The sequence below is a fragment of the Tasmannia lanceolata genome, unplaced genomic scaffold (assembly GCF_043159265.1).
Source record: "Tasmannia lanceolata isolate RefF3 unplaced genomic scaffold, GAP_Taslan_0.1 ptg000012l, whole genome shotgun sequence".
NCBI classification, from domain to species: domain Eukaryota; kingdom Viridiplantae; phylum Streptophyta; class Magnoliopsida; order Canellales; family Winteraceae; genus Tasmannia; species Tasmannia lanceolata.
In genome coordinates, this window is record NW_027518689.1 from 54,407,312 (window position 1) to 54,417,259 (window position 9,948).

A 9,948-nucleotide genomic window follows, 5' to 3' on the forward strand; every position below is an offset into this window, starting at 1 on the left:
ACCCCCGATTGGTAAAAATTTCACCACTTTTGGAATTAAAATGAGAGAGTTATGGAGGTTTTAATTTTGGCTGACGTTTCACACACTCGTTATAAAACGCACCCGAACTCTCTCATCCCATCGGATTTTTAAACGTGATTTCTTTCCCCCGAAAGAGAATTTGAAGACCTACGATTGGCAGACATTTCACTACCTTTGTACTTAAAATGAGAGAGTTATGGAGGTTTTAATTTTGGCTGACGTTTCGCTCACCCTTTATAAAACGGACTTAAAATGAGAGAGTTATGGACGTTTTAATTTTGGGTGACGTTTCACACACTCTTTACGAAATGGACCAGAACTCTCTCATCCCCTCGAATTTCGAAACCAGATTTGTTTCCCTTGATATAGAATTTGAAGACCTCAGATTGGTTGAAAATTCACTACTTTTAGACTTAAAATGAGACTTATGGAAGTTTTAGTTTTAGGTGACGTTTCGCACACTCTTTATGAAAAGGACCAGAACTCTCTCATCCCACCGAATTTTGAAACGAGATTAGTTTCCCCTGAAAGAGCGTTTGAAGATCTCCGAGTGGGAGAAATTTCACCACTTTTGGACTTAAGATGAGAGAGTTATGGAGGTTTTAATTTTGGGTGACATTTCAAACACTCTTTATGAAACGGATCAGAACTCTCTAATCCCACTGAATTTTGAAACGTGATTTGTTTCACCTGAAAGTGCATTTTAAGACCCCCGAGTGGTAGAAATTTAACCACTTTTGGACTTAAAATGAGAGAGTTACGGAGGTTTTAATTTTGGGTAACGTTTCACACTCTCTTTACAACACGGACTTGAACTCTCTCAGCCCACCGTATTTTTAAACTAGATTTCTTTCCCCTGAAATAGAATTTGAAGAACTCTGATTGGTAGAAATTTCTCCACTTTAGGATTTAAAATGAGAGGGTTACAGAGGTTTCTATTTTGGGTGACGTTTCGCACACTATTAACGAAACGGACCAGAACACTCTCACCCCATCGAATTTTGAAACGAGATTTCTATCCCCTGAAAGAGAATTTGAAGACCTCCGAGTGATAAAAAAATTACACCACTTTCGGACCTGAAATGAGAGAGTTATGAAGGTTTTAACTTTGGGTGACGTTTCGCACACTCTTTATGAAACGGACCAGAACTCTCACATACCACCGAACTTCGAAACGAAATTTCTTTCCCCTAAAATAGAATGTGAAGACCTCCGAGTGGTAAAAATTTCATGACTTTTAGACTTAAAAGGAGAGAGTTTCGAAGGTTTTAATTTTGGGGTGACGTTTCCAATATTAATTATAAAACGGACCAGAACTCTCTCATCTTACCGAATTTTGAAACAAGATTTCTTTCCCCTTAGGGAGAATTTCAAGACCCCCGATTGGTAAAAATTTCACCACTTTTGGAATTAAAATGAGAGAGTTACTGAGGTTTTAATTTTGGCTGTTCACACACTCGTTATAAAACGCACCCGAACTCTCTCATCCCATCAGATTTTTAAACGTGATTTATTTCCCCCGAAAGAGAATTTGAAGACCTACGATTGGCAGAAATTTCACTACTTTTGTACTTAAAATGAGAGAGTTATGGAGGTTTTAATTTTGGCTGATGTTTCGCTCACGCTTTCTAAAACGGACTTAAAATGAGAGAGTTATGGACGTTTTAATTTTGGGTGACGTTTCACACACTCTTTACGAAATGGACCAGAACTCTCTCATCCCCTCGAATTTCGAAACCAAATTTGTTTCCCTTGATATAGAATTTGAAGACCTCAGATTGGTTGAAAATTCACTACTTTTACACTTAAAATGAGAGAGTTATGGAAGTTTTAATTTTAGGTGACGTTTCGCACAGTCTTTATGAAACAGGCCAGAACTCTCTCATCCCATCGAATTTTGAAACGAGATTAGTTTCCCCTGAAAGAGCGTTTGAAGACCTCCGAGTGGTAGAAATTTCACCACTTTTGGACCTAAGATGAGAGAGTTACGGAGGTTTTAATTTTGGGTGACGTTTCAAACACTCTTTATGAAACGGATCAGAACTCTCTAATCCCACCGAATTTTGAAACGTGATTTGTTTCACCTGAAAGTGCATTTTAAGACCCCCGAGCGGTAGAAATTTAACCACTTTTGGACTTAAAATGAGAGAGTTACGGATGTTTTAATTTTGGATAACGTTTCACACTCTCTTTAAAACACGGACTTGAACTCTTTCATCCCACCGTATTTTTATACTAGATTTCTTTCCCCTGAAATAGAATTTGAAGAACTCTGATTGGTAGAAATTTCTCCACTATAGGATTTAAAATGAGAGGGTTACAGAGGTTTCTATTTTGGGTGACGTTTCGCACACTATTAATGAAACGGACCAGAACACTCTCACCCCATCGAATTTTGATACGAGATTTCTATCCCCCGAAAGAGAATTTGAAGACCTTAGAGTGATAAAGAAATTACACCACTTTTGGACCTGAAATGAGAGAGTTATGAAGGTTTTAACTTTTGGGTGACGTTTCGCACACTCTTTATGAAACGGACCAGAACTCTCACATACCACCGAACTTCGAGACGATATTTCTTTCCCCAAAAATAGAATTTGAAGACCTCCGAGTGGTAGAAATTTCATGTCTTTTAGACTTAAAAGGAGAGAGTTTCGGAGGTTTTAATTTTGGGTGACGTTTCGCATAGTAATTATAAAATAGACCATAACTCTCTCATCCTACCAAATTTTGAAACAAGATTTCTTTCCCTTTACAGAGAATTTGAAGACCTCCGATTGGTAGAAATTTCACCACTTTTGGAATTAAAATGAGAGAGTTATGGAGGTTTTAATTTTGGCTGACGTTTCACACACTTGTTATAAAATGCACCCGAACTCTCTCATCCCATCAATTTTTAAATGTGATTTGTTTCCCCCGAAAGAGAATTTGAAGACCTACGATTGGCAGAAATTTCACTACTTTTGTACTTAAAATGAGAGAGTTATGGAGGTTTTAATTTTTGCTGACGTTTCGCTCACCCTTTATAAAACGGACTTAAAATGAGAGAGTTATGGATGTTTTAATTTTGGGTGATGTTTAACACACTCTTTGTAAAATGGACCAGAGCTCTCTCTTCCCACCGAATTTCAAAACGAGATTTTTCCCCCTATAATTTGAATTTGAAGACCTCAGATTGGTAAAAATTTCCCCACTTTTGGATTTAAATGAGAGAGTTATGGAGGTTTTAATTTTGGCCGACGTTACGCACACTCTATATAAAATGGACCAGAACGCTCTCATACCATCGAATTTTTTAAACGAGAATTCTTTCCCCTGAAAGAGAATTTGAAGACCTCCAATTGGTTTTCACCACTTTTGAACTTAAAATGAGAGAGTTACAGAGGTTTTAATTTTGGGTGACGTTGCGCACACTCTTTATAAAACGGACCAGAACTCTCTCATCCCACTGAATTTTCAAACGAGATTTCTTTCCCCTTAAAGAGAATTTGAAGACCTCCGATTGGTAGAAATTTCACCACTTTTGATTTAAAATGAGAGAGTTACGGAGGTTTTAATTTTTGGTGACGTTGCGCACACTCTTTATAAAAAGGACCAAAACTCTCTCATCCCACCGAATTTTGAAACGAAATTTCTTTCCCTTGAAAGAGAATTTTAAGACCTACGATTGGTAAAAATATCACTACTTTTGGACTTAAAATGAGAGAGTTATGGAGGTTATAATTTTTGCTGACCTTTCGCTCACCCTTTATGACATAAAATGAGAGAGTTATGGAGATTTCAATTTTGGGTGACGTTTTGCACACTCATTATGAAACGGACCAAAACACTCTCATCCTACCAAATATCGAAACGAGATTTGTTTCCCTTGAAATTGAATTTGAAGACCTCATATTGGTAGAAATTTCACCAATTTTGGACATAAAATGAGAGAGTTATGGAGGTTTTAATTTTGGCTGACGTTTCGCACACTCTTTATAAAACGGACCAGAACTCTCTCATCCCATTGAATTTCTTAAACAAGATTTCTTTCCCCTGAAAGAGAATTTGAAGACCTCCAATTGGTAGAAATTTCACCACTTTATGGAGGTTAAAATGAGAGAGTTATGGAGGTTATAATTGTGCATGACGTTTCGCACACTCTTTATAAAGCAGACCAGAACTCTCTCTTCCAATCGAATTTTTAAACGAAATTTATTTCCCCTGAAAGAGAATTTGAATACCTACGATTGGTAGAAATTTCATGACTTTCGGACTTAAAATGAGAGAGTTATGGAGGTTTTAATTTTTGCTGACGTTTCGCTCACCCTTTATAATACGGACTTAAAATGAGAGAGTTATGGAGGTTTTAATTTTGGGTGACGTTTCACACTTTTTATGAAATGGATCAGAACTCTCTCATCCCAGCGAATTTTGGAACGAGATTTCTTTACCTAGAAAGAGAGTTTTAAGAACTACGAATGGTAGAAATTACACTACTTTTGTACTCAAAATGGGAGACTTATGGAGGTTTTAATTTTGGCTGATGTTTCGCTCACCCTTTATAAAACGGACTTAAAATGAGATAGTTATGGAGGTTTTAATTTTGGGTGACGTTTTACTCACTCTTTATGTAAAGGACCAGAACACTCTCATCCCACCGAATTTCAAAACGAAATTTCTTTCCCCTGAAAAAGAATTTGAAGACCTAATATTGGTAGAAATTTCACCACTTTTGGACATAAAATGAGAGAGTTATAGAAGTTTTAATTTTGGCTGACGTTTCGCATACCCTATATGAAAAGGACCAGAACTCTCTCATGCCATCAATTTTTTTAAATGAGATTTCTATCCCCATAAAGAGAATTTCAAGACCTCCAATTGGTAGAAATTTCACCACTTTCGGGCTTAAAATGAAAGAGTTAAAGAGGTTCTAATTTTGGGTGACGCTACGCACACTCTTTATAAAATGGACCGGAACTATCTCATCCCACCAAATTTCAAAATGAGATTTCTTTCCCTGTAAAGAGAACTTGAAGACCTCCGATTCGTAGAAATTTCACCAATTTTGAACTTAAAATGAGAGAGTTATGGAGGTTTTAATTTTGGCTGACGTTTCGCTTATAAAACGGACCAGAACTCTCTCATCCCACCAAATTTTGAAACGAAATTTGTAACCCCTGAAAGAGTATTTGAAGACCTCCGAGTGGTATACATTTCACCACATTTGGACTTAAAATTAGGGAGTTATGGTGGTTTTAATTTTGGGTGATGTTTCAAACACTCTTTATGAAACGGATCAGAACTCTCTCATCCAACTAATTTTGAAACGAAATTTGTTTCCCCTGAAAGAGCATTTGAAGACCTCCGAGTGGTAGAAATTTCACCACTTAGGGACTTAAAATGAGAGTTACAGAGGTTTTAATTTTTTGTAAAGTTTCGCACTCTCTTTATAACACGAACTTGAACTCTCTCATCCCACCGTATTTTGAAACTAGATATCTTTCCCCTGAAATAGAATTTGAAGACCTCCGATTGATAGAAATTTCTCCACTTTAGGATTTAAAATGAGAGGGTTACGGAGGTTTCTATTTTGGGTGACGTTTCGTACACAATTAATGAAATGGACCAGAACACTCTCACATACCACCGAATTTTGAAACGTAATTTCTTTCCCCTAAAATAGAATTTGAAGACCTCAGAGTGGTAGAAATTTCACGACTTTTAGACTTAAAATGAGAGAGTTTCAAAGGTTTTAATTTTGGGTGACGTTTCGCACACTCATTATAAAACGGACCAGAACTCTCTCATCCCACTGAATTTTGAAACAAGATTTCTTTCCCCTTACAGAGAATTTGATGACCTCCGATTGGTAGAAATTTCACCACTTTTGGAATTAAAATGGGAGAGTTATGGAGGTTTAAATTTTGGCAGACATTTTGCACTCATTTTAAAACGGACCCGAACTCTCTCATCCCATCGAATTTCTAAACGAGATTTCTTTCCCTTGAAAGAGAATTTGAAGACCTACGATTGGCAGAAATTTCACTACTTTTGTACTTAAAATGACAGAGTTATGAAGGTTTTAATTTTGGCCGACGTTTCGATCACCCTTTATAAAACAGACTTAAAATGAGAGAGTTATGGAGGTTTTAATTTTGGGTGACGTTTCACGCACTCTTTATGAAATGGACCAGAACACTCTCATCCCACCGAATTTCGAAACGAGATTTCTTTCCCCTGGAATAGAATTTGATGACCTCAGATTAGTAGAAATTTCAGCACTTATGGACTTAAAATGGGAGAGTTATAGAGGTTTTAATTTTGGCCGGCGTTTCGCACACTCTATAAAAAAGGGACCAAAACTCTCTCATCCCATCGAATTATTTAAACCAGATTTGTTTCCCCTGAAAGTGAATTTGAAGACCTACAATTGGTAGAATTTTCACCACATTCGAACTTAAAATGAGAGAGTTACGGAGGATATAATTTTGGATGACATTGAGCACACCCCTTATTAAACGGACCAGAACTCTCTCATCCCACTGAATTTTCAAACGTGATTTCTTTCTCCTTAAAGAGAACTTGAAGACCTCTGATTGGTAGAAATTTCACCACTTTTGGATTTAAAGTGAGGGAGTTACGCAGGTTTTAATTTTTGGTGACGTTACACACACTCTTTATAAAATGGACCAGAACTCTCTCATCCCAACGAATTTTGAAACGAGATTTCTTTACCTTGAAAGAGAATTTTAAGAACTACGATTGGTAGAAATTATACTACTTTTGTACACAAAATGAGAGAGTTATAGAGGTTTTAATTTTGGTTGATGTTTCGCTCACCCTTTATAAAACGGACTTAAAATGAGAGAGTTATGGAGGTTTTAATTTTGGGTGACATTTTACTCACTCTTTATGTAAAGGACCAGAACACTCTCATCCCACCGAATTTCAAAACTAGATTTCCTTCCCCTGAAAAAGAATTTGAAGACCTCATATTGGTAGAAATTTTAAGAACTACGATTGGTTGAAATTACACTACTTTTGGACATAAAATGAGGGAGTTATAGAGGTTTTAATTTTGGCTGACGTTTCGCACACCCTATATAAAACGAAGCAGAACTCTCTCATCCCTTCAATTTTTTTAAATGAGATTTCTTTCCCTAGAAAGAGAATTTGAAAACCTCCAATTCGTAGAAATTTCACCACTTTCGGGCTTAAAATGAGAGAGTTATGGAGGTTTTAATTTTAGGTGACGTTACGCACACTCTTTATAAAACGGACCAGAACTCTCTCATCCCATCGAATTTTAAAACAAGATTTCCTTCCCCGTAAAGAGAATTTGAAGATCTCCGATCAGTAGAAATTTCACCACTTTAGGACTAAAAATGAGAGAGTTATGGAGGTTTTAATTTTGGCTGACGTTTCGCACACTCTTTATAAAACGGACCAGAACTCACTCATACCATCGAATTTTTAAACGAGATTTCTTTCTCCTGAAAGAGAATTTGAATACCTACGTCTGGTAGAAATTTCAGTACTTTTGGACTTAGAATGAGAGAGTTCTGGAGGTTTTAATTTTGGCTGATGTTTCGCTCACCCATTATAAAATGGACTTAAAATGAGAGACTTATTGAGGTTTTAATTTTGGGTGCCGTTTCACACACTCTTTATGAAACCAGAACTCTCTCATCCCACCGAATTTTAAAATGAGAGTTCATTCCCCTGAAATAGAATTTGAAGACCTCAGACTAGACGAAATTTCACCACTTTTGGACTTAAAATGAGAGAGTTATGGAGGTTTTAATTTTGGCCGACGTTTCGCACACTATATATAAAACGGACCAAAACTCTCTCATCCCCTTGAATTGTTTAAACGAGATTTCTTTCCCCTGAAAGTGAATTTGAAGACCTCCAATTAGTAGAAATTTCGCCACTTTCGGACTTAAAATGAGAGTTATGGAGGTTTTAATTTTGGGTGACGTTGCGCACACTCCTTATAAAACGAACCAGAACTCTCTCATCCCACCGAATTTTGAAACGAGATTTATTTCCCCTGAAAGGGAATTTGAAGACATAAGATTTGTAGAAATTTCACTACTTTTCGACTTAAAATGAGAAAGTTATGGAGGTTTTAATTTTGGCTGACGTTTCGCTCACCCTTTATAAAACAGACTTAAAATGAGAGTGTTTTGGAGGTTTTAATTTTCTGTGACGTTTCACACACTCTCTATGAAACAGACTAGAACTCTCACATCCCAGCGAATTTCGAAAGGATATTTCTTTCCCCTGAAATAGAATTTGAAGACCTCTGACTGGTAGAAAATTCACCACTTTTTGACTTAAAACGAGAGAATTATGGAGGTTTTAATTTTGGGTGACGTTTCACACACTCTTTATGAAACGGACCAGAACTCTCTCATGGCACCGAATTTTGAAATGAGATTTGTTTTCCCTGAAAGAGCATTTGAAGACCTCCGAGTGGTAAAAATTTCACCACTTTCGGACTTAAAAAGACAGAGTTACAGAGGTTTTAATTTTGGGTGACGTTTCGTATACTCTTTATAAAACGGACCAGAACTCCCTCATCCGATCGAATTTTGAAACGAGATTTCTCTACCCTTAAAGAGAATTTGAAGACCTCTGATTGGCAGAAATTTCACCACTTTTGGACTTAAAATGAGGGAGTTATAGAGGTTTTAATTTTGGCTGACGTTTCGCACACCCTCTATAAAACGAAGCAGAACTCTCTCATCCCTTCAATTTTTTTAAATGAGATTTCTTTCCCTAGAAAGAGAATTTGAAAACCTCCAATTCGTAGAAATTTCACCACTTTCGGGCTTAAAATGAGAGAGTTATGGAGGTTTTAATTTTAGGTGACGTTACGCACACTCTTTATAAAACGGACCAGAACTCTCTCATCCCATCGAATTTTAAAACAAGATTTCCTTCCCCGTAAAGAGAATTTGAAGATCTCCGATCAGTAGAAATTTCACCACTTTAGGACTAAAAATGAGAGAGTTATGGAGGTTTTAATTTTGGCTGACGTTTCGCACACTCTTTATAAAACGGACCAGAACTCACTCATACCATCGAATTTTTAAACGAGATTTCTTTCTCCTGAAAGAGAATTTGAATACCTACGTCTGGTAGAAATTTCACTACTTTTGGACTTAGAATGAGAGAGTTCTGGAGGTTTTAATTTTGGCTGATGTTTCGCTCACCCATTATAAAATGGACTTAAAATGAGAGACTTATTGAGGTTTTAATTTTGGGTGCCGTTTCACACACTCCTTATGAAACCAGAACTCTCTCATCCCACCGAATTTTAAAATGAGAGTTCATTCCCCTGAAATAGAATTTGAAGACCTCAGACTAGACGAAATTTCACCACTTTTGGACTTAAAATGAGAGAGTTATGGAGGTTTTAATTTTGGCCGACGTTTCGCACACTATATATAAAACGGACCAAAACTCTCTCATCCCCTTGAATTGTTTAAACGAGATTTCTTTCCCCTGAAAGTGAATTTGAAGACCTCCAATTAGTAGAAATTTCGCCACTTTCGGACTTAAAATGAGAGTTATGGAGGTTTTAATTTTGGGTGACGTTGCGCACACTCCTTATAAAACGAACCAGAACTCTCTCATCCCACCGAATTTTGAAACGAGATTTATTTCCCCTGAAAGGGAATTTGAAGACATAAGATTTGTAGAAATTTCACTACTTTTCGACTTAAAATGAGAAAGTTATGGAGGTTTTAATTTTGGCTGACGTTTCGCTCACCCTTTATAAAATAGACTTAAAATGAGAGTGTTTTGGAGGTTTTAATTTTCGGTGACGTTTCACACACTCTCTATGAAACGGACTAGAACTCTCACATCCCAGCGAATTTCGAAAGGATATTTCTTTCCCCTGAAATAGAATTTGAAGACCTCTGACTGGTAGAA